This window comes from Nicotiana tabacum, chromosome 3 (genome assembly GCF_000715075.1).
Source record: "Nicotiana tabacum cultivar K326 chromosome 3, ASM71507v2, whole genome shotgun sequence".
In the NCBI taxonomy this organism is placed as follows: Eukaryota; Viridiplantae; Streptophyta; class Magnoliopsida; order Solanales; family Solanaceae; genus Nicotiana; species Nicotiana tabacum.
This window is the reverse complement of record NC_134082.1, coordinates 10,763,521-10,790,419: the sequence shown is the minus strand read 5'-3', so window position 1 is coordinate 10,790,419 and position 26,899 is coordinate 10,763,521.

Genomic DNA, 26,899 nt, shown 5'->3' with positions numbered 1-26,899 from the left:
GCACTAGTGAGCTGTGTTTGCATTTGGAGACTTCAAGGTACACTTGTCCGCGTCCGCAGGCCTCGGAGCCCCTTTTATCCATTTTTATTTTTTTCCTTTTTTACTAGATACAGTTGTATAGAATGACTTCGATATTGTCAAAGATATTGCGACTTGTATTTTGCCGGATTTTGGGCTATTGTATATGCACTGAGCTGTAGAGATTTTTCCTTATATATATTGTTGGGTTTTGAGAATTTTAAATTATTGTTTCAATTACTTCCGCATGTTTATTAGGCTTACCTAGTTTTAGAGACTAGGTGCCGTCACGACATCCTACTGAGGAAATTGGGGTTGTGACACCTCTCTACCCCTCCAGATTAGAGGTAAGGTCTACATAAACTCTACCCTCCCTTGACCCCACTCGTGAGATTCTATTGTGGTTATTCCTGATTTATTCTTTATTAAATTAGCAGGTATAACTTAGTACTATACATTTACTAATGTGACTTTTTATTAACTTGTCAATTGGCTTAATATTTGATACTACTTCTCTTTTAATATAACATAGATATATATTTTCTTACTCTTGAAATAATGTGTGTATATATATATATATATATATATATATATATATGTGTGTGTGTGTGTGTGTTCAAAATTCTTCAATTATCTAAATTGATCAATAATTTTTTTGAGTGTTATTATCTACCTATTATTTTTTAATTAATTTAAATTATAATTATTATAAAATTATCTTTATCCCCTTTTTTGTACATTCTTTTATACTGTAATATTTGATTAGTTTTCTCATTTTGTAGATTACTGAAAATTTAAATAATGTAATATCTTTTTACTAAATTATAATTTTAAATTCATCAAAAGTATAAAGAGATAAGCCTTTTATTATTTTTTTACAAATTTATATTTTATTTCTTTTTTTCCCTTGCTTATCTAATTGTATCATCCATTATTTAATATTATTAAAATTGACGTATGAATTTTTAATAAATTATCAGTTTAAAATAATATAATGAATATAATTTTGTATTACTCTTGAAATTTAACTTGACTTTATCCTATATGACTTTCTCATATTATGTCGATATTTAAATTTATCAATACTATTTTTAGTATTATTTATTTACTTAATTTTATCAAATAAATTTAAAATGTGAATAAAATCACATTATATCTATTTTCCTCTCTATACATTAGTTTTTGTTCTACAATATTTTAATTTTTTCATTGAGTGTTTATCTATTATACTGTGATGACCCAAAAGGTCATCACTTGTTTTAGAAATAAATTCAGTGTTCCAAGGCCTTAAAACCTCCTTTTTACCTCACCTCAATTTGCGTGCATGGTCCGGACGTATATCCGGAAAGCTTTTATCTGAAAATATGAGAAATAGAAATTTATAGAGTTAAAATTTGATTATGGTTGACTTTGGTCAATATTTTAAGAAAACGGACCCGGATCTGTGTTTCGATGATCTCGGGAGGTCCGCAGTAAAATATGAGACATGGGCATATGCCCGAAAATGAATTCCGAGGTCCCAAGCCTTAGAAATCAATTTTGAAAGAAATTATTTTGCTGAATTATTTATGAAATAAAGAAAAGAATTAATGTTTGAAACCATTGTTATCGGGCTCGTATTTTGGTTCCAGAGCCCGGTACAAACTTTTTAAAGTATTTAAATGATAACTGTGAAATTTGGTGAAAAATAGAGTTTATTTGACGTGATTTGGACCTCCGGTTGAAGAGTTATGAACTTTAAGTGTTATTGATGAAAATGATGAGTTTTGAGGTTTAATTCATAGTTTTACATGTTATTTTCATGATTTGGTTGAACGAGTAAGTCCGTATGATATTTTTGGATTAGTGTACATGTTTGGTTTGGAGCCTCGAGGGCTCGGGTGAGTTTTGGATAGGCCTCGGAGTGAAATTTAGACTTAGGAAGTTGCAGGTTTTTAGTTGGTATGTTGTAGGTCTGCAGGCTTCGCAAATATTTGACGTGATTTGGACCTCCGGTTGAAGAGTTATGAACTTTAAGTGTTATTGATGAAAATGATGAGTTTTGAGGTTTAATTCATAGTTTTACATGTTATTTTCATGATTTGGTTGAACGAGTAAGTCCGTATGATATTTTTGGATTAGTGTACATGTTTGGTTTGGAGCCTCGAGGGCTCGGGTGAGTTTTGGATAGGCCTCGGAGTGAAATTTAGACTTAGGAAGTTGCAGGTTTTTAGTTGGTATGTTGTAGGTCTGCAGGCTTCGCATTTGCGAAGCCTAGCTCGCAAATGCGAGAAAAGGCTTGGGCAGGGCTGATTGCAAATGCGATCATTTCTTTGCAAATGCGAAGAGGCCCACCCCCTTGGTCGCAAATGCGAGTTCACAATTGCGAACAGTGGTCGCAAATGCGAGTGTAGCAGGTCCTGAAGGGTTCGCAATTGCAAACCCTGGTCGCAATTGCGACATCTGCGACCTGCAAATTCATGACTTACCCGAAAATCTTTCATTTTTCAAACCTTTTCAAAACATAAACTCTCTTGGACGATTTTTCAAAGACAAGTACTCTTCCAAATCGATTATAAGTCATTTCTAACTTGTTTTTATAAATCTTTAACATTGTTTCTCATGATTTCAACTCAAATCAAAGGTTTTCATGGGGTAAATTGAGTATTTTGGGTAGAACCTAGGTTATTTCAAGTTTTGGGGATTTGGACCTTGATTTGAGGTTCGATTTCAAAACAAATTGTATATTTGGGTTCGTGGGGGAATGGGTAATCAGGTTTTGGTTCGAACCTCAAGTTTTGACCATGTGGGCTCGGGAGCGATTTTTTACTTTTTGGGAAAAACTTTAGAAAACCTATTTTCATGCATTGGAATTGATTCATTTAACATTAATTGATATAGTTAAGTAACTTGTGGCTAGATACGAGCGAATTGATGGTGGAATCAAGAGGTAAAGCGATAGTTGAGACTTGAATTGTGTTCGTGGCATCGAGGTAAGTGTTTGATCTAACCTTAGCTTGAGGGATTAGGAGTTGTATCCTATTTGCTATGTGTTATTTGTGGAGTACAACGTATAGGCATGGTGACGAGTATCTATACGTTGGTGTCAAGCATGCCCCTGAGTCTTATACTATTATAAATGTGACTCTGTTTGTATTGTTCATGTCTTATGTGATGATTTCTATTGTTGAGCAGAGCTTGTGGAAGTAATAGTGGTATTTGAATATTGAAGAACATTGGCTCAAGTTGTATAATGAATTGTGGAGGTATAATTGGCAATTGAACCTTATAGAGCATTGGCTCAAGTTGTGAAGTAAGTGTGAAAAAGAGAAGAGGATTATTATATTGTCTCCCTTGCTGGGATGTTGTTGCTTTTAATGCTATCTCCCTTGCCGGGATGTTGATATTTTGATATTATTTCCTTTCCAGGATTTGATTGTTGTAATATTGTTCCTTGTCTGGATTTTATTGTGATTTCATTTATTTCCTTGCCCTTATTTTTTGTGATTGTTGTTTGGGTGAGAAAGAGTGTTAAAGCACGAAGGGTGATGCTGTGCACTGTTTTGGTGAGAGAGTGTTAAAGCACGAAGGGTGATGCCGTGTATGATTTTGTAAGGGAGAGTGTAAAAGCATGAAGGGTGATGTCGTGCCGCACAATGTACAGTTCCGTGCCAATTATATTTATTTTATGGTGAGGACGAGAGTAAAAGCACGAAGGGTTATGCCGTGCAGATTATATTGATTCTTATGGTGAGGACGAGAGTAAAGGTACAAAGGGAGATATCGTGCACTTGTTTGATTTCTAATTCTTGTTGATAATTGAGTTATGGTGTTCCTTGTATTTACTTGTTGTCCTTCTATTATCATTTGATGTTTCCCCGCAACATGTTCCTCTCCCATTCTTAACTATACATTCCTGCTTTTATTTTTCTGCGGTATATGATTTAACTACACAGATTTATTTGGTAGTCTGGTCCTAGCCTCTTCACTACTTCGCCAAGGTTAGGCTAGGCATTTACCATCACATGGGGTCAGTTGTGCTGATACTACACCCTGCACTATGTGCAGATCCCGGTGCAACAACTTTTGGACCTTAGCTTGGGGTTGCTGCCTGCAGTCCATCCGTAGATCCAAGGTAGTCCTGCAGGCATCCACAGCCCCTGGCGTCTCCCTCTATCCTTTCATCCTGTTTCATTTACGTATTTAAGAAACAGTGTTGTATTTATTTTTCGGACCTTGTTTGTGTCACGACCCGGATTCCCACCCTCGGGAGTCGTGATGGCACCTACTAATACAAGCTAGGCAAGCCAATTAATTGCACAATTTACCTTTTTACCCATTTTATTTTCATTAACAATTTCGAAATAATAACATTTAAATAGCGGAATTTAACACAAGCGGAAGAAAGAAACAATAATCTATCTAAACATTAATATCCTAATACAACTGTTTGAGTTTCGACTACCTAGAACTGGTGTCACAGTTTCACAGACGGTCTAAGAATACTACAAATAAAGGGTCTGAAAGGAATAAATACAACACTGTCTCTAGAAATGCAAGAAACAAACAGGAATTGTAGATAAAAGGAGACGCCAAGGTCGGCGGACTCCTGCAGGACTATCTCGGGTTGCCTGATGATCACGAATCAGCAATCTCACTACGGTACGAAGTCCACAACACTGGGGTCTGCACAAAAGAGTGCAGCGTATAGTATTAGCACAACCGACCCCATGTTCTGGTAAGTGCCTAGCCTAACCTCGGCGAAGTAGTGACGAGGCTAGGACCAGACTACCAAATAAATCTGTGCAGTTATATGATATATAGCGGAAAGTAAAGCAGAAATAAACAAGTAAAGATGGGAGGGGAAACATGCTTCGGGGAATAACAGGTAAGAACAGATTATCAAAAGAACTATAAAGGAATCAAAATCCAACCATTAACAAGAGTAAGGAAAACAAAGGCAGATTTCACTTTCTTTTCACATCTTGTGGTAGGCGTACCACCCGCTCCCATTTCGTTACATCTTGTGGTAGGCATACCACCCACTCTCATTTCATTACATCTTGTGGTAGGCGTACCACCCGCTCCCATTTCATCATATCTTGTGGTAGGCGTACCACCCGCTCCAATTTATAATATTGTTGCGGCGTGCAACCCGATCCACATATAATATTGTTGCGGCGTGCAACCTGATCCACATATAATATTGTTGCGGCATGCAACCTGATTCATATATAATATTGTTGCGGCGTGCAACCCAATCCATATATAATATTGTTGCGGCATGCAACCCGATCCATATATAATATTTACAATTATAACGAGAGTCCCGATAAGGGATCAATAAGGTCTACACTATCCTTGCAAGGGATTCGACTGCATAAGTAAATACGTCCCGACAAGGGAGAAACAGCTATAACAAAACTTGTTATGACATCTAACCACCTCAGCTATAACCCAGCTCATTCTGACACCTAACCACCTCAGCTATAACAAAACTTGTTCCAACATCTAACTACCACATCTATAACCAAACTTGTTACAATACCTAACTACCTCAGGTATAACCAAACTTGTTCCAACATATAACTAGCATAGCTATAACCAAACTTGTTAAAACAGCTAACTACCACAGCTATAACCGAACTTGTTACAACACCTAACTATCTCAACTATAACTCAACTAGTTTCAACATCTAACACGAAGAATCATCAACCTGAGCGTCCGTAATATCAATTAAGAACACAATACAAGGGAACCTCAACTCAACAATAGCCCGGCAAGGGGGAAATATAATGATCTCTTCTCTTTCTCACTTTTACTTCACAATTCACTTCACAACTCGAGCCAATGCTCTAGAGTTTCGAATATCACTTATACTTTCACAATTCGTTATACAACTGGAGCCAACGCTCCTCAATGTTCATAGGTCACAGTTCTTCCCACAACTTTACACAACAAATAGAAATCTTCACCAAGGCATGAATAATACAACAAAATCATAAAAATCACAATATAAGACTCACGATCATGCTTGACACCAAAGTATAGATGCTTGTCACCATGCCTATACGTCGTACTCAACAAGAAACAAATAGCAAATAGAACAAAACTCCTAATTCCTCAAGCTAAGGTTAGACCAAACACTTACCTCGACGCCTCGAACACAACTCAAGTTCCAATTATAGCTTTACCCCTTGATTCCTCCACCAATTCGCTCGTATCTAGCCACAAGTTACTTAATTACATCAATAAACGCTAAATGAATAAATTTGAATGCATGAAAATGAGTTCTCCAAAGTTTTACCCAAAAAGTCAAAATCACCCCCGGGCCCACGTGGTCAAAACCTGAGGTTCGAACCAAGACCCGATTACCCATTCCCCTACGAGCTCAAATATGTAATTTGTTTTGAAATCGAACCTCAAATCAAGGCCCAAATCCCCAATTTTTGATAAACCTAGGTTCTACCCAAAATACCCAATTGACCACATGGAAATCATTGATTTGAAGTTGAAATATGTTAAAAAATGTTAATGATTGAAGAAAACTAGTTAAAAACAACTTACAATTGATTTGGAGAAGAAAGGTTGTTTGAAAAATCGCCTCTTATGTGAATGGGGTTTTGAAAAAATGAAAATAACTAGAAATCTCGTCTATTTATTCCCCACTAAGACCCCCTGTGCGGACCGCAAAAAATGGACTACGGCCGCACAACCCTTCCTGAGGATACTGCAGTCCAGTGCCATGTGTGGACCACATAAAGTCGACTGCGGCCGCACAGCAGCGCCCCTGTGCGGACCACACAAAGTTGACTGCGGTTGAACAGCCCTACACCGCGCACCACACAAGGCCGACCGGGACCGTACTGGCGGGTTCAGAGGCCTGCAACTTCTGGTTTTAAGCATAAAACATCCCGGAACCTACCCGAAACTCACCCGAACCCTCGGAACTACAAACCAAGTGCACATAAAACCTCAAAAACATCTTACAGACTTATTTGTGTAATCAAATCATCAAAATAACATCATGAACATCAAATTAAATCTCGAGATCAATGAAATTTTCTCAAAACTTCTTTAAACATCAACTTTGCGATTTAAGTCCGAATCACGTCATATGACATCCGTTTTTCATAAAATTTCACATAAACATCTTAAATCATATATAAGACCTGTACCGGGTGCTGGAACCAAAACACGGCCCGATACTAACATGTTCTAATGAAATTTCATTCTAAATTTCCTTAAACAATTTGAGAAAATAATTTTCTTTGAAAATTCATTTCCTGGGCTCGTGACCTCGGAATTCAATTCCGGGCATACGCCCAAGTCCCATATTTTCCTACAAACCCTCCTGGACCGTCAAATCATGGGTCTGGGTCCGTTTACCTAAAACGTTAACCGAAGTCAAATTTACTCATTTTATAACCAAATGTTTTATCATTTTTCACAGATTTTTATATTTAAGCTTTCTGGCTATCCGCCCGGACTGCACACGCAAATCGAGGCAACTCTAAATGAGGTTTTCAAGGCCTCGGCAACACAGAATCTCCATCTTTAAAACAACCGTTCGTCCTCGAACGGACAGAAGAAGGGAGTACCTGAGTCAGGGAAAAGATGGGGATAATGGCCCCGCATATCAGCCTCGGACTCCCAGGTCGATGCCTTAGGAGGCTGACCTCTCCATTGAACATGAATAGAAGGAAAACTCTTCGATCTCAACTGACGAACTTGCCGGTCTAGAATAGCTACCGGCTCCTCCTCATAAGACAAGTCTTTGTCCAACGGGACAGTGCTGAAATCTAACACGTGGGATGGATCGCCGTGATACTTCCGAAGTATGGACACATGAAACACTGGATGCACGGCTGATAAGCTCGGTGGTAAAGCAAGTCTATAAGCCACCTCTCCCACTCGATCAAGAATCTCAAATGGGCCAATGAACCTAGGGCTAAGCTTGCCCTTCTTCCCGAATCTCATCACGCCCTTCATAGGTGACACTCGGAGCAATACCCGCTCACCGACCATAAAAGACACATCTCGAACCTTGCTGTCTGCATAACTCTTTTGCCTGGACTGAGATGTACGAAGCCTATCCTGAATAATCCTAACCTTATCCAAGGCCTCCTGAACCAGATCCGTACCCAACAACCGAGCCTCTTCCGGCTCAAACAATCCAACCGGAGATCGACACCGCCTACCATATAAAGCCTCATGAGGAGCCATCTGGATACTTGACTGGTAGCTATTATTGTAGGCAAACTCTGCTAAAGGCAAACTGATCCCACGAACCTCCAAAGTCAATGACACAAGCTCGAAGAATACCCTCCAAAATCTGAATAGTCTACTCGGACTGCCCGTCCGTCTGAGGATGAAATGCTTATGTACCCAACTCTCGCTGAACTGCTCTCCAGAAATGCGAGGTAAACTGTGTACCTCGGTCCGAAATGATAGACACGGGCACACCATGAAGACGAACAATCTCCCGGATATATATCTCAGCTAACCTCTCGGATGAATAGGAGACTACCATAGGAATGAAATGCGCTAACTTGATTAGCCTATCAACAATGACCCATACTACATCGAATTTCCTCCGAGTCTGCGGGAGTCCAACAACGAAATCCATAGTGATCCGCTTCCACTTCCACTCGAGAAGATCAATCCTCTGAAATAAACCACTAGGCCTCTGATGCTCATACTTAACCTGCTGACAATTCAAACACCGAGCCACATATGCACAATATCCTTCTTCATTCTACGCCACCAATAATGCTGCCCCTTCTCTTTAATTAAACGGCGCCCAAATGAATAGAGTACCGGGAGCTATGGGCTTCCTCTAAGATCATATCCCGAAGCCCATCCACATTAGGCACACATACTCGACCCTGCAATCTCAAAACTCCATCATCATCTAAGGTAACCTTCTTGGCTCCTCCACGCTGTACCGTGTCTCTAAGGACACATAAATAGGGATCATTATACTACCGATCATGGATACGCTCCAATAAAGAAGAACGAGCGACCGCACAAGCTAATACATGACTAGGCTCAGAGATATCCAACCTCACAAACCGATTGGACAAAGCCTGAACATCCAAAGCAAGCGGCCTCTCACCGACCGAAATTTAAGCAAGACTACCAATACTGGCTGACTTCCTACTCAAAGCATCAACCACCATATTGGCCTTCCCCGGATGATATAAGATAGTGATATCATAATCATTCAACAACTCCAACTACCTCCTATGCCTCAAATTCAACTCCTTTTGCTTGAACAAATACTGAAGACTCTTGTGATCCGTGAACACCTCACATGCCAGGCCATACAGATAAAGCCTCCAAATCTTAAATGCGTGACAATGGCTGCCAACTCCAAATCATGAACCGGATAGTTCTTATCATGAATCTTCAACTACCATGAAGCATAGGCAATGACCTTGCAATCCTGCATCAACACTGCACCAAGCCCAATACGAGAAGCATCACAATAAACTGTATAAGGCCCTGATCCTATGGGCAGTACCAACACTGGTGCCATAGTTAGCTGTCTTGAGCTTCTGAAAGCTCGCCTCATACTCATCCGACCATCTTAACTGGGCACCCTTCTGGGTCAACCTGGTCATCGGGGTACGATAGATGAAAACCCCTCCACGAATCGACGATAGTAGCCTGTCAATCCCAGGAAACTCCGAATCTCTGTAGCTGATACTGGTCTGGGCCAGTTCTTAACTGCCTCAATCTTCTTCAGATCCACCTAAATACCTGTTGCTGATACAACATGACCCATGAATGCAACTGAACTCAACCAGAACTCACACTTTGAGAACTGAGCATATAAATTACTATCTCTCAAGGTCCGAAGAACCACTCTCTAATGTTGCTCGTGCTCCTCCCGGCTGCGGGAATATATCAAAATATCATCAATAAAGACTATCACGAACAAATCCAAATTAGACCTGAACACTCGGTTCATCAAATCCATAAAAGCCATTGGGGCATTTGTCAACCCGAATGACATAACCAAGAACTCATAATGCCTGTACCGAGTGCGGAAAGCTGTCTTAGGGACATCAGATGCCCTAATCCTTAACTGATGGTAGCCAGATCTCAAGTCAATCTTTGAAAATACCTTGGAACCCTGAAGCTGATCAAACAAATCATCAATCCTCGGCAATGGATACTTATTCTTGATTGTAACCTTGTTTAATTGCCAGTAATCAATACATATTCTCATCGACCCATCCTTCTTCTTAACAAACAACACCGGCGCACCCCAAGGCGAAACACTAGGTCTAATGAAACCCTTTCTCAAGCAAGTCTTGCAACTGCTCCTTCAACACTTTCAACTCCGACGGGGCCATACGATACGGCAGAATAGAAATGGGCTGAGTGCCCGAGCCAAATCAATGCAAAAGTCAATATCCCTGTCGGATGGCATACTCGGCAGGTCTGAAGGAAAAACATCAGGAAACTTTCGAACAACGGGTGCAGAATCAATGGAAGGGACCTCTGCACTAGAATCACGAAGATATGCCAAATAGGCCAAACACCCCTTCTCGACCATACGCTGAGCCTTCACACACGAGACAACACTGCGAGTAGAATGACTAGGAGTCCCTCTCCACTCTAAACGAGGCAAACCCAGTAAAGCTAAGTTCACAGTCTTAGCATGACAGTCCAAGACAGTGTGGTAAGGTGATAGCCAGTCCATTCCCAATATAACATCAAAATCTACCATGTCCAGAAGCAACAAATCTACACGAGTCTCAAGACCCCCAATCACAACTATACATGAATTATGGACTCGATCTACTACAATAGAATCACCCACCGGCGTAGACACATAAACAGGATCACTCAAAGAATTACTAGGCATAACCAGATATGGTGCAAAACTAGAACAATACCTGCACCTCCACCTCTAATACCTTTACCTCCACCTCTAATACCTCTACCTCCACCTCCAGTTAACTGAGCGGGCTGGACGAGTCCCTCAATGAACCTCCTCACTCTCTCTCACAGTGGGAAGTATGACAAGAGCATGGGGAGCTAAGTTAATGAATCTGATCTCGTACTGAGTAACGGTCATAGAACCCTACTAGGGACGCTCAAACTGCCTATGATAGACCTCTCTCTGAGTGATGGGAAGAAACTTCTCCAGAAATAGCTGCGTGAATTGTTCTCAAGTCGAAGCTGATGACTTAACTGGTATAGCCAATCAATAATCCCTCCAACAAGTCTTGGCGGATCCAGACAAGCGAAAAGTAGCAAAATTGACCCCATTGGTCTACACGATCCCCATGTTCCTGACAACCTCATGACAGCTGTGTAGATAATCTTGGGGATCCTCAGAAGATGCACCGCTAAAAATAGTAGTGAAGAGCTTGGTGAAACTTATCCGACTTCCACAAAGCCTCCAAAGACGTAGCTGATCTATCACCGGCCTGTGCTACTGCTCAACTGAAGAAGCGGTACATAGACTCGCCATTCGTGAAAGGACAAGAGTAGAGGTTTCAATTTAGCACTGAGAGACCAAAATCGCATGACAGGAAAGAATAGAAGTGAAACTTTTCCTAACTCTATAGCCTTTGGGGGATAAATACGGACGTCTCCGTACCGATCCCTCAGACTCTACTAAGCTTGTTTGTGAACAGTGAGACCCATATAACCTAGAGCTCTGATACCAACTTGCCACGACCCGGATTCCCACCCTCAGGAATCGTGATGGCGCCTACTAGTACGAGCTAGGCAAGTCGATTAATTGCACAATTTACCTTTTTACCCATTTTATTTTCATTAACAATTTCGAAATAATAACATTTAAATAGCGGAATTTAACACAAGCGGAAGAAAGAAACAATAATCTATCTAAACATTAATATCCAATACAATTGTTTGAGTCACGACTACCTAGAACTGGTGTCACAGTTTCACAGACGGTCTAACAATACTACAAATAAAGGGTCTGAAAGGAATAAATACAACATTGTCTCTAGAAATGCAAGAAAGAAACAGGAATAGTAGATAGAAGGAAACGCCAAGGCCTGCGGACGCCTGCAGGACTATCTCGGGTCGCCTGATGATCAAGAATCAGCAATCTCACTGCGGTCCGAAGTCCACAACACTGGAGTCTGCACAAAAGAGTGCAGAGTGTAGTATTAGCACAACCGACCCCATGTTTTGGTAAGTGCCTAGCCTAACCTCGGCGCAGTAGTGACGAGGCTAGGACTAGACTACCAAATAAACCTGTACAATTATATGATATACAACGAAAAGTAAAGTAGAAATAAACAAGTAAAGATGGGAGGGGGAAACATGCTTCGGGGAATAACAGGCAAGAGTATATTATCAAAAGAACTATAAAGGAATCAAAATCCAACCACTAACAAGAGTAAGGAAAACAAAGGCAGATTTCACTTTCTTTTCATACCTTGTGGTAGGCGTACCACCTGCTCCCATTTATAATATTTTTGCGGCGTGCAACCTGAGCCACATATAATATTGTTACGGCGTGAAACCCGATCCACATATAATATTGTTGTGGTGTGCACCTCAGCTATAACCAACCTCATTCCGACACCTAACCACCTCAGCTATTACCAAACTTGTTCCGACATCTAACTACCACAGCTATAACCAAACTTGTTACAACACCTAACTACCTCATCTATAACCAAACTTGTTCCAATATCTAACTACCACAGCTATAACCAAACTTGTTACAACAGCTAACTACCACAACTATAACCGAACTTGTTACAACACCTAACTATCTCAACTATAACTCAACTAGTTTCAACATCTAACACGGAGAATCATCAACCTAAGCATCCATAATATCAATTAAGAACACAATGCAAGGGAACCTCAACTCAACAATAGCCCGGCAAGGGGGCAACATAATGATATCTTTTCTTTCTCACTTTTACTTTACAATTCACTTCACAACTAGAGCCAATGCTCTAGAGTTTCGAATATCACTTATACTTTCACAATTCGTTATACAACTGGAGCCAACGCTCCTCAATGTTCATAGGTCACAATTCTTCCCACAACTTTACACAACAAATAGAAATCTTCACCAAGGCATGAATAATACAACAAAATCATAAAAATCACAATATAAGACTCACGGTCATGCTTGACACCAACGTATAGATGCTCGTCACCATGCCTATACGCCGTACTCAACAAGAAACAAATAACAAATAGAACAAAACTCCTAATCCCTCAAGCTAAGGTTAGACCAAACACTTACCTCGAAGCCTCGAACACAACTCAAGTTTCAATTATAGATTTACCCCTTGATTCCTCCGCCAATTCGCTCATATCTAGCCACAAGTTACTTAATTACATCAATAAATGCTAAATGAATTAATTTGAATGCATGAAAATGAGTTCTCCAAAGTATACCCAAAAAGTCAAAATCGCCCCCGGGCCCACGTGGTCAAAACCCGAGGTTCAAACCAAGACCCGATTACTCATTCCCCACGAGCTCAAATATGTAATTTATTTTGAAATCGGACCTCAAATCGAGGTCCAAATCCCCAATTTTTGAAAAACCTAGGTTCTACCCAAAACATTCAATTTCTCCCATGAAAATCATTGATTTGAAGTTGAAATCATGTTAAAAGATGTTAATGATTGAAGAAAACTATTTAAAAATGACTCACAATTGATTTGGAGAAGAAAGGTTGTTTGAAAAATCGCCTCTTATGTTTATAGGGTTTTGAAAAAATGAAAATAACTGGAAATCCCGTCTAGTTATACTCCTCTCAGACCCCTTGTACGGACCGCACAAAATGGACTACGGCCGCACAGCCCTTCCTGAGGATACTGCAGTCCAGTGTCCTGTGCGGACCGCACAAAGTCGACTGCGGCCGCACAGCGGCGCCCCTGTGCGGACCGCACAAAGTTGACTAAGGCCGCACAGCCCTACATCGCGCACCGCATAAGGTTGACCGCGGACCGCACTGGCGGGTTCAGAGGCCTGCAACTTCTGGCTTTAACCCTAAAACATCCCGGAACCAACCCGAAACTCACCCGAGCCTTTAGAACTCCAAACCAAATGCACACAAAACCTCAAAAACATCCTACAGACTTATTCGTGTAATCAAATCATCAAGATAACATCATGAACATCAAATTAAATCTCGAGATCGATGAAATTTTCTCAAAACTTCTTTAAACATCAACTTTGCGATTTAAGTACGAATCATGTCATATGACATTCGTTTTTCATAAAATTTCGTAGAAACATCTTAAATCATATATAAGACCTGTACCGGGCGCCGGAACCAAAATATGGGCCCGATACTAGCATGTTCTAATCAAATTTCATTCCAAATTTTCTTAAACAATTTTAGAAAATAATTTTCCTTGATAATTCATTTCTCGGGCTCGGGACCTCGGAATTCGATTCCGTGCATACGCCAAAGTCCCATATTTTCCTACGGACCCTCCTGTACCGTCAAATTACGGGTCCGAATCTATTTACCCAAAACGTCGATCGAAGTCAAATTTACTCATTTTATAACTAAATGTTTTATCATTTTTCACAAATTTTCATATTTAAGCTTTCCGGCTACGCGCCCGGAATGCGAACGCAAATCGAGGAAACTCTAAATGAAGTTTTCAAGGCCTCGATGACACAAAATTCAATTAATTGTAATAATTATTATTTTTGTATATTTTCAATAAGAAATTAAATTGAATTATTTTTCTCGTTTGTATTTAATATGAAAGTTTAATTTTTTATTAAGATTACTACATAATAAATTGGATTATATTTTTATATATTTTATTTATTTCTTGAAATTATTGTTTATTTTGGTCGTTAGTTTTATGTTATCCATATAGCATATAGCATGACCATATGAATTATTATTTAAAAACTTTCATATCAAAAAACAAATTAGTCTTATAATTTTATATATTTCTATATTGAAGTTATATGTTTACATATATATCTTTTTTATTATACTTTTCTTAAAAATATATAGATATTTCATTATTTTAAATTCAAAATCAAAAAGAGTAATTAATTATTAACTAACGTAACTAATTATTAATTTGCTTATCCTATTTTATGTAGATAGATTTAATACTCCGAAAATAGGGTATGTTATGTCCCTTTTTTAATTCCAGTATAAACAAAATTTTAAATTCAAATTTTTTATGGGACTAAAATCACATATTTTATTTAATTAAAGGTTAAAGGAGCTATTAGTTAAACAAGCATGGGAAAATCTCATCTTGTTCATGAGGGTTCGATTCTCTACCTTGTCAATTTAAAAAAAAAATATTAAACACTCACGAACATTGTTTAATGTTTAACTTCATAAAGCTTAATTACGTTTATTATTTTTATTTTGTTTGTTTTCCTTTCATCGACTAAGAATCATTGTTATGAATTAAAATGCTCTATTTGGTTATCTTTTTTTCTTAGTTTTTACGAGCTTTTTGTGATACTAATACTATACTTAGCATCAAATATAATATGCAAAATGGTTAAACTATAAAAATTCAAATGTAGACGAATTTCATGATTTATTTATTGGCTGTTTAAGCTAAGCTAAGATATGTCATATCATGTAATTATGGATGCAACTAAAAATTTATTGGCTCGATGCTATCACAGTTGGCACTTGGCAAAGCGCCAGGAAATTTATCATCAATTTAATTATTGCAATGAATACTAGAGGCACGTATAATAGTAATTTTCATGGTCCAAGTAATCAAACAATCTATACTACTAACGAAAGCACAAGACTTTTTAATAGTAATTATATTGAATATAGATTAGTTTTTCCATGATAACGAGTTCCCATTATTACTATAATCTTTATATACAAAACAACTCTCGCGTAAGCAATACTTGAGCATTGAAAGGGAACTTTTGTTGAAGGCTTTTCAAATATTATTGTAAGGCTATTGGATGCAAGCAAACAATGAAACAATTATGTTTGACATTGTAACTGAGACTCTGAAAGGAAATACAAGCGACTTTACCAACTTGAAAAGACATTACATTGAAAGTAATTGCAAGTTAAATAGAGGAAGTGGCAAATTTACAACTTGAAGTGAAACTGCATAATTCAACTTTGGAGAGGAAACTGCTAGCTTGTCCAATGAAAACAAGTACTAATATTGTTACCTGTTATTATTAACAATGTCTACGGGTAAAATTAGAGGCAATGTCTATCTCTATTTCCCAATGAGGGAACGGAGGGAGAGCATGGATCTATGGGATTGTAATCGCGGTTGGAGACCCTTCGTATCGAGATCTAGGAAGAGTAAACGATGTATCTGCCATCGGATGTGATAAATAACGCACCCCGGACAAGTATAAATTATAGACCTTGGGAGACACAATTAACGGTTGTGCATGACGGATAGAGGGCCGTGATACTTGCTCTTAACCAGATATTACGGTATGAATCTCGCTCGATGTCGATTGTGGATCAATAATTACAAGAAAAAGAATTTTTTTTTTTTTACTTTTTTTAGACTTCTACTAGAATTAGATCTCTCCTACTATATAAAGGGGATGTTTTTCATTTCTTCAGACAGTTTGTAACATGTGATCCAAGGCAATAAAAGTTTGTTTTTACCTTCTAGCTACTGTAAATAATTTTGCTCACTTGTATTGTTCTGCATTCACAACTAGGTTTGAACCGAGGGTCCAATCGAGGATGAAGTCGTTGTTCAATCTAAGATCACGCTTGGTCATAATATTGCGATTGATTTGATCGTTTATTTTGTCTTTATACATTTATCTAGTATTCTTAATTATTCGTGTTGAATTAAACATGTATCATTTAAAACACATACAAATTTAATTGTTACCTGATTTTGGGGTAAATAGTTTGCCATCCACCGTGGGGCAAAGGATAATAGTGGTGATTTGATATGAATCTCCATAACACACCCTATTTTATGATTGTTCTTTGAAATATTAATTTCAGGTCAGTCCAAAAATGTCAAACTCTCAGTCTACTCATTTGAACGTTTACACTGAGTCAGTGCCATCATGACACAATTAATAATTTTGTGCCCAGCAACGATGTGCCTCCTATCGATCCCAACGGCATTCCAGTTGTCGACCCGATCGATGCTAACTCGCAGGTGGCCATCAACATCAATTTTCCAACTGATCCCTAAAAATAGTGTTCGCGGGGGACCCCGACCATCAACTCATGAAGCGCCCGAAGGCGAAGGTGATGGGGTGAGCCTATGGATAACTTTCGAAATGTTGTAGGCTTAACAAGCGGCAATACCACAACTGCAAAATAAAAAACATGCCCCTAACAGGGTCGAGCCCGAACAATCCCGGAAAAGCACCCAAAAAGACGAAGAAATTATTGAGATATTGGGTGAAGCCGAGCCGAGGTAAATCCTGAGGTAATGAAAATGCTCGAAGTATTGACGAAATGGGTGGATTCAGGCGAGAAAAATATTGAGGATAATGACAAGAAGTTAGAAACATACAATTCCATGGTCGATCAGATCCCGCGAGCACCCCCGAAATTGAAGGGGCCGGACTCCAAGAAATTTATCTAGAAGCCTTTTCCTCATAGCGTAGAACCAAAGCCGATCCCAAAGAGGTTTCATATGCCCGATATCCCCAAATATAATAGAATCATGGATCCAAACGAGCATGTGACCTCCTATACATGCGCGATCAAGGGAACGACTTGGAAGACGATGAGATCGAGTCGGCATTACTGAAGAAGTTTGGAGAGACTTTATCTAAGGGAGCGATGATATGGTATCACAACTTGCCCCCAAATTCCATTGACTCATTTGCTATGCTTGCGGAAGCTTTCGTGAAGGCCCATGCCAGGGCCATCAAGGTTGAGACTAGAAAGTCATATCTCTTCAAGGTCAAACAAAGAGATAATGAGATGCTCAAGGATTTCATGTCAAGATTCCAGATGGAACGAATTGACCTACCACTGGCTGCAGATGAGTGGATCGTTCAGGCATTCACTCAGGGGCTCAACCCCTAAAGTTCCTTGGCCTCTCAATAGCTAAAATATAATTTGGTGGAGTACCCAGTAGTAACTTGGGGTGATATCCACAATCGGTACCAATCAAAGATCAGGGTCGAGGACGACCAACTAGGGTCCCCTTCTGGATCTGTTTACCCTATCAGGGCCGATGATAGGCATAAGAGATTCATTGATCATGAGCCAAGACCGGTCAAAGATCGGTATCAAGCATATAGTGCAGATCGAAGGGAAATGGATCGGGGTGTCACCCCACAAGGAACAAGAAGAGAAGCAATTGAGGGCTTAGTGGCTGAGGTCTGATGAGGAAAAATGGATTCGACGGGCTACTTGGGAATAAGAAAACACTGAGATTATCGGATTACAACTTCAACGTGGACGCTTCTAGCATCATGTCAGTCATAGGGCGCATCAAAAGAGAACAAGTGTCCCAGACCATTGCATTCTGACCTTATCTGGAGGGATCCTAATTTGATTTGCAAGTATCATGACAGTCATGGTCACAAGACCGAGGATTATCGATAGTTGAGAGAAGAAGTTGTCCGGTTATTTGACAACGGGCACCTCCGAGAATTCCTAAGTGAGCAAGCCTAAAAATGTGTCGAGTTAAATGTGTGATCTAGGTAGCTCGGCCAACATCATTATATCAAGGGTCGTGGAACAATTGGGGTTACAGGACAAGATCGTACCAGCAGTCTGGGTATTAAACGGATTTAACATAGCATGTGAGACCACGAAAGGAGAGATAACCTTGCTAGTAAACACTGCTAGGACAATCCAAGAAACAAATTTCTATGTGATCATAGGGGATATGAGGTACAACGCTCTATTCGGAAGGCCATGGGTCCACAACATAAGGGCGGTACCCACGACCTTGCACAAGGTGCTGAAATTTCCCACACCGGGGGGAGTCAAAACGGTCTACGGAGAATAGTCGGCCGCTAGGGAGATGTTTTCTGTCAACGAGGGTAGTCCCGGTGCCCGCAGTTTCTACATTAAAGAACATGGAACTAACCAAAATAGAAGAGATTAAATAGCAATCACTGATACATGCTTCGGCTGAACTGGAGAAATAGGAAGAATGAGGAGCAGATGAAGAGGATGATTATGGTGTCCTGAGAGCATTCGTACCTGGGCATGTGATTAACCCTCAAGCTCAGGAAAAAACTCATTGATTTTCTTAAAACTAACACTGATTGTTTTGCTTGGTCCGATCTTGACATAATAGGGATCCCACAGGAGGTAACCAATTACAAGCTGAGTTTGCACCCGAAGTTCTATTCGGTCAAGTAGGAGAGAAGACCACGGTCCGATATTAAACACACATTTATCAAGGATGAGGTATACAAACTTCTAAAAATAGTATCCATCCGGTAAGTTAAATACCCGGATTGGCTAGCTAGGATAGTGGTAGTACCTAAAAAGGAAATAAACTTAGGATGTGTGTCGATTATAAAGACCTAAATAAAGCATGCCCTAAATATTGTTTCCCGTTGCCTAACATCGATCGAATAATTGACGCGATGGTCGGGCACGGGGTACTCAATTTTCTCGATGCCTACTCCGGTACAATCAAATTCGGATAGACCGGGAGATCAAGAAAAGACCTTTTTTATCAAATTGTGACTAGTTTTAGACTTATAAGCGAGTGAAGCGATTCAAATTTGATTAAAGCTCCTATAGGCATGCTTTCTATGTGTTATCAATTTTGGACACTTTTATAAACGTTGTAAAAAATGCAGAAATCCTATAGGTATGGTATCTAGATGCTGAATTTGGTTTAAAGCCTATGAACATGATATCTAATGGCGGTTGATTATTTAAGATCTATAAAAGTGTTTGCCTAATGAGGAATGCATATGCAAGATTCAGAAATTCCTATGGGCGGGATATCTATATGATATGCAGAAATTCTTATAGACATGGTATTTATATGAGAATGCAGAAATTCTTATAGACATGATATCTAAATGAGAATGCAAGATTCCTAAGGCAGGTTATCTATGTGAGAGTGCAATATTCCTACAGACATGGTACCTATGTGAGGATGTAAGATTCCTATAGACATGGTATCTATATGAGAATACAGAAATTCATAAACTCCTATAGGCAGGTTATCTACCCCTTTTTGTATACATAATTAACCCTCCCTTTTCATTAACCATCCCCGAGAGTTTATTACAAAGTTATTACAGCCCAAAAAAAGTAAATTAAACGAAAAATATATCAGAAATTAAAAAGTACAACCAATGAGAGCCTAATTCAGACTTCCTGTCTGAAGTATGAAGTAAATCAACTCCAAAAGATCATATTTCAAAGCCTTTCTCCTATTTGGGGTGTGTCAGAGTTCCCTAAGAGTCTCATATGAACTCCAGGCAGTGCTTACACCCAAATATATCACAGATTAAGCTATAGTGCAGTGTGGAAGGGCCAGCCCTCAGGTGTCCAAGTTCAGAGGGAGCTCGAGGTCCCAAGGCAAGGCTCACAAGAGGGGGGCAGAACTTAGGGACTAAGAGAGAGTGCAAGTGCAGAAGTAGGATTCTGAAAAGGGAAGTGAAACATTACACATAGGGATATAGGGAATGGGGGATTGCAAGAGCACAAGAAGAGCAGGTTGATGGGCATACCCAGCAATGGGATATGCTGGAACACCCTCCAGCCTGTTTAGAGGTTAATACCCCATTGGTTCAAAACTCAGTTCATGGACAACAACTCATATTGCCATGCCCTAAGCCACTATTTACAAACACATAGGGGTAATAGGATAGGGAGCAAAGATTCACAATAGAAACAGGCAGTATAACATAAGCATACTAAGCTAAATGTCGAACTCTACAGAAAACAATAAAGTAGACATGGATACAAAGACTGTAAGTAAACACATTGGGGTGATGCTGAAACTTAAATCAGGACATACCAGTTTCAAAGAAATAAGTAGAAAAAGCAGTAGTCTTGTAAAAGCCAAAGTGCAAACAGGAAGACAGAATACTATAAGTGTGATTTCAGAAGAGATTGTGAAATTGTGAAGTCTGAAGTCTGTGTTTGTGAAAAGGGTCGTGCCTTTTATAGTGTAGAAAGTAGGCAGAAATAAGGTAAGAAAATAGTTTGAAAACTGATTGTCAATCAATTACACAAGGCTCCCCTTAATTAAGGGATTCAGTTTCAAAACGAGTAAAACCGTTTAAGGAAAGGAATTGAATAAACACTTTGTGTAAAGCATGCAATTGAGGAAAAATACATAAAGGTTATTTAAGGATAAGGTTTTGACAGTACACGGTTTATGAAAATAAGGTGAGAGAGTCAATTAACAGCCAGTAAATCACAAGGTCTAAGATTTGGTATGAATGAACCAAGTCAGAAAAGATGAAGAAGGGTTTTACTTAAGTCGAGTAACAGAGGAAATCTGTAAAAGATGGAAAGAAATCAATCAAGCTATATTCAGAAGGAAGTTTGCACTAATTGCAAATTTGAAAACCATTTAGAGGAAAATTCATCATATATAAGGAGCGTGTGAGCATGAAAGAAGATTGTCGTGTAAATCAGTAGAAAAAATCCAGTGTAGAAGAGTTTAGCAAAAAGTTCAGCATTGTATGAAAACAAAGATGTCCAAACTCAGTTCAGAGACTCAAAGTCAGTCTGAAAGAGTTAAGGGTTCTAAAATAAAACCCTAGTTCAATCAAACCTCGACAGAACCCCCAAATTCTAGGGTTTCCACCTTGAATCAAGTACAAAGATGAGGATGCAAGTAGTTGAATCGAAACATGTTTAGAGGTTTCAGAAAAGAACTGAAACTTCTAACATGCTTCTTCCAGCAACAGAACTCATGAATAGCATGTAAATACAGTAGAGGGGTTCAAGGCAAACAGAGTAAAGAAACTAATTCGAAACATGATGAGAAAAGACTGATAAGAACAGTAGAAGAAAGCATGCTTAAGAAGATCCTTTTAAAAGAAACTTAAACAAAGTTAAATAGAAGAAAAAGAGTAAAAACACTTAAGAACATAGTAGAAGAATACAGTAGGCAAAACATACTAGAAAATAGCATGACATAGTAGAAAAGCATACAAGAACATAGTATAGAAAGCACAGTAGAAGAACATACATGGTAGAAGGAAAACATAGAACACAGTAGAGGTAAATACACACAAAAGAAAAGGAAAAGAAAGTCAGAGAAACACTTAAGCATTTCTAGAAAACCCTAAATCGTAAAAGAAAGACTTTAAAAAGTAATTTTCAAAAGAAAAGTTAGGGAAATCATTTGAAACTCAAAAAGAGCACAGATACACAACGGATCTAAAGATATCGGAGAAAACCTCGAAGGGTCAAGGTTTCAGAAGAACCCTAGAAATGAGAAAGGCTTTGAAAAGGTCACCGATCTGAGTCGGAGAGGTTAGAACCGGGCTCAAAACACCATGGTACGCCAGAGCAAGGCCGGCAATGACTCTGGAAACTTGAATCGGCAGAGGTCTGGGTGCAAACCTTCGAGGCCTGGCCTCGAATCTTCAGGTATCAGGTGTGTAAGACCAAGGGGAGGTGAGTATAGGGCCCTCACAGCTTGGGAAGCCATGGTTTCATGTGGGTTTCGAAGTGAAGATGATGAGTTGTGGCTAGGGTTAGGGAAGGTTCGAGAGAGTTTGAGAGAGGAGAGGGGTTTCAGAGGTGGCGGGTGAATGAAAATGATTTTAGGGTTGGGGTGTTTGTGAATTAAAAAGGAAAGGGAGAACGTGAGTCGTTGATCTGTTAGATCAACGGCTGGGATTTGAAAGGGAGGTTAGGGTGGGTTATTAAAAAGGGTCGGGTAATTGAATTTGAAATTGGGTTTAACTAGGTGCCAAATCTGGCTAAAATTGAAATGTAAATGGGCTAACATTTAAATAGCCATTTTTCCATTATTTATTTTATAAAAATAGTAAAATAATCTTTGGAAATAAATTAAAGGTACTAAAATGATTAATAATACGTAATTATTAAATTAAAAATAGCGGAGTCAATTTTATAATTATAAACACAATTAATTCTTGAAGTAGGCTAATATCGCAATTATACGCAATTGAGCTTTTAAAAATACTAAATTAAATTTGTAAAAATATGCAAAAATTATGTCAGCTATATTTTAATATAAATATGAGAATCCAATAACTAAATCACCCAAAATGATAATTTTGGGGATAATTATTGGGCGTTTCTTGATAAAATAGGGCAATAAATAGATTTAAAAATCTATAAGAATTAAGAGAAAAATAATAAACCTTGGTACATACTTATATATGCATATACGTGCTATTTTGAAAGTATTTTGTATATAAAACATATACAGGGAAAAATTGGGTATCAACAATCCCCTGTTTCTATCTTTGTGTACTGAGTATATGTTGTCTGTGATTTTATTCTTTATCGACGGCTAGTGTTTTAATTATACTGTTGCACTTCATACTGTTTTACCTTGCTTTATATATATAACCAGTAGGGCTCTGACCTTCCTCGTCACTACCCGACCGAGGTTAGGCTTGGCACTTACTAGGTACCGCTATGGTGTACTCATGCCCTTTCCTGCACATGTTTTTCATGTGCAGATCCAGGTTCTTCTGCTCAGCCATTCTATCAGTGAGGCGGGCGACATCAGAGACTTCAAGGTATATCTGCCGCATCCATAGACCTAAAAGTCCCTCCATATTCTTCCCTTCAGCTTTAGACTTCCTGTATTTTTTTTATTAGACATTTTGGAGTTAGAACACTATGTAGTATCTATAGCTTGTGATTTCATGAGATTTCGGGTTTCGAGAATTGATTTGGTTTTGAGAGTGAGTATTTGTATATGTCGAACGATATCTTAAAACGCTTTCATTATGTTTTATCCGTAGTTTTTGCCAGTTTCGTATTTTGTTTCCTTTTTCCACAATTTGTTATGCTTACCTAGTCGTAGAGACTAGGTGCCGTCATGACAGTTCACGAAATGAGAACTAGGGTCATGACAAGTTGGTATCAGAGCTCTAGGTTCATAGGAGTCATGAATCACAAGCCAGTTTATTAGAGTCTCGCAAATCGGTACGAAGACGTCTGTACTTATCTACGAGGGGCTATGTAACTGTTAGGAAAATTCCACTTTATTTGATTTCCTTGTCGAGCGAGATTTTGGCATCACAATTCTAAACTTCTGTCTTCTATTCTCTCACATATGGTGAGAACACATGCTACCAGAGACGACCAGGCACCCACCCCCCCTAATAGAGCCGTCAGGGGCCGGGTAGAGGCCGAGGACGCGCACGTGGTGTAGCCAGAGCACCCACATAAGCTGCCACCTGATATGCTTACTGCTACTACTATCCCAACTCTTTAAAAGATCATTGCACAGTTCATGAGCATGTATACCACTCTAGCTCATGCAGGGTTGATTCCCCTTGTTGCAGCCACATCTTAGGCCGGGTGAGGAGCATAGACTCCCGCCGCCTGCACTCTTAAGCAGCAGGTCTAGGTTGATCAGATCCTAGAGGTTATACCAGTACCGCCTGTAGCCCCAGTTCAGCCTGAGGACAGGGCAGCAGCTTCAGAGGATGAGCAGCGGAGGCTTGAGAGGTTTAAGAAGTACAAGCCTCCTATATTCAGTGGTCTAGAATCACATGATGCTCTTGGATTTCTGGAAGAGTGCTACCGTATCCTCCGCACTATGAGTATATCAGGATCGAGTGAGATTTTTTTCACTGCCTTCCAGCTTCGAGGAGTAGCCTATCAGTGGTGGCGTACTTTTGAGTTGGACAGTCCAGATGAGGCAGCATCCCTTACATGGACCTAGTGTTTAGATATGTTTTTGAGAGAGTATGTTCCTTAGAGCCTCAGGGACGCATGGCACGCAGAGGTTGAGCATTTGCGCTAGGGTACTTATCTGTTTCACTAACTTAGCTAGGCATGCACCAACCTTGGTTTCTATAGTTCGTGAGAGAGTTTGCCGGTTTATTTAGGGGCTCATTCCCAGCATCAGGTCTAGCATGGATCGGGAGTTGGAGATGGATATTTCTTATCAGCAGGTGGTGAGCATTAATAGGAGAGTAGAGGGTATGCATGCTCGGGATAGAGAGGAGAGGGAGGTCAAGAGGTCTCGAGAGTTGGGCCATTATTTTGGTGTCCGTGCCCCAGCTGTTGTTCATCATGGTAGGGGTTATATGAGTCGCCTCGTTCATTCAGCTCTTCCAGCAGCCAGTGGTATTCCAGCTCCTCCTAGACCTCAGGAGCCTTATTATGCACCTCCAGTATCTAGTGCGCGTCCTGCACGGGGTGCTTTCAGTGGTCAGTCCAGCAAACGTGGCCCAAGCTAGTCACAGCCGCCACCCTCTCCTAGAGCTTGTTTTAAGTGTGGCAACACACGCGATATAGTGAGGGATTGTCCCAGACTTATGAGCAGTGCACCTCTACAGAGTCCTCAGCCACAGCGTGCTCCGCAGAGTTCCCAGGCTATGATTACGACACTAGTTGTTGCCCCACCTGTCCAACCAGATAGGGGTGGAGGTCGGGGAGGTAGAGGTCACCCTAGAGGGGGAGGTCAGGCCAGATATTATGCCCTTACTACCCGTACTAAGGTTGTCCCCTCTGATTCTGTCATCACAGATATTGTCCTGGTTTGTCATAGAGATGCATCGGTTTTATTCGATCCAAGCTCCACTTATTCTTATGTGTCCTCTTATTTTTCCCTGCATTTGGGCGTATCTCGGGATTCTTTGAGTTCCCCTGCTTATATTTCTACTCTTGTGGGAGATTCTCTTATTATGGACAGCATTTATCGGTCGTGTTTAGTTGCTCTTAGTGGTTTTAAGATTAGAGCCGATTTATTATTGCTCAACATGGTAGATTTTGTTGTTATCTTGGGCATGGACTGGTTGTCACCCCTTATGCTATTCTTGATTGTCACGCCAAAACTGTGTCGCTAGCTATGCCAGGTGTACCGCGAGAAGAGTGGAGGGGTACTTTAGATTGCACTCCTAGTAGAGTTATTTTTTTCCTTAAGGCTCAACGAATGGTTGAGAAGGGGTGTGACGTGTATCTAGACTATGTGAGACATGTCAGTATTGATACCCCTACAGTTTATTCAGTCCCAGTAGTATGGGATTTCCCTTATGTGTTTCTAGCTAATTTTTTGGGTATGCCGCCCAACAGAGATATTGATTTTGGCATTGATTTTGTTGTCAGGCACTCAGCCCATCTCTATTCCTCCTTATCGTATGGCTCCTCCTAAGTTGAAGGAGCAGTTGCAGGAATTGATTGACAAAGGTTTTATTCGGTCTAGTGTATCACTTTGGGTTGCTCCTATCTTGTTTGTGAAGAAAAAAGATAGTTCTATGCATATGTGCATTGATTATCTCCAGTTGAACAAAGTTACAGTGAAGAACCGATATCCTTTGCCTCGTATTGATGATTTATTTCACTAGTTACAGGGTGCACGAGTGTTTTCAAAGATTGACTTGCGTTCAAGTTACCATCAGTTGAAGATTCGGGAGCCAAACATCCCGAAAACTGCTTTCAGGACTCGGTATGGTCATTATGAGTTCCTTGTTATGTCATTTGGCCTGACCAATTCCCCAACAGCCTTCATGCATTTGATGTACAGTGTGTTCCGGCCATATCTTGACTTGTTCATCATTGTCTTTATTGATGATATTCTGGTATACTCCCAGAGTCGGGAAGATCATGAGCAGCACATGAAGACAGTGCTTCAGACCTTGAGAAAAAAGAAATTATATGCAAAGTTCTCGAAATGTGAGTTTTGGTTGGATTCCGTGGCATTCTTGGGTCACATGGTATCGAGTGAAGGGATCAAGGTGGATCCAAAAAAAGTGGAAACAGTGCAGAGTTGGCCCAGACCATTCTCAACTACAGAGATCCACAGTTTTCTTGGTTT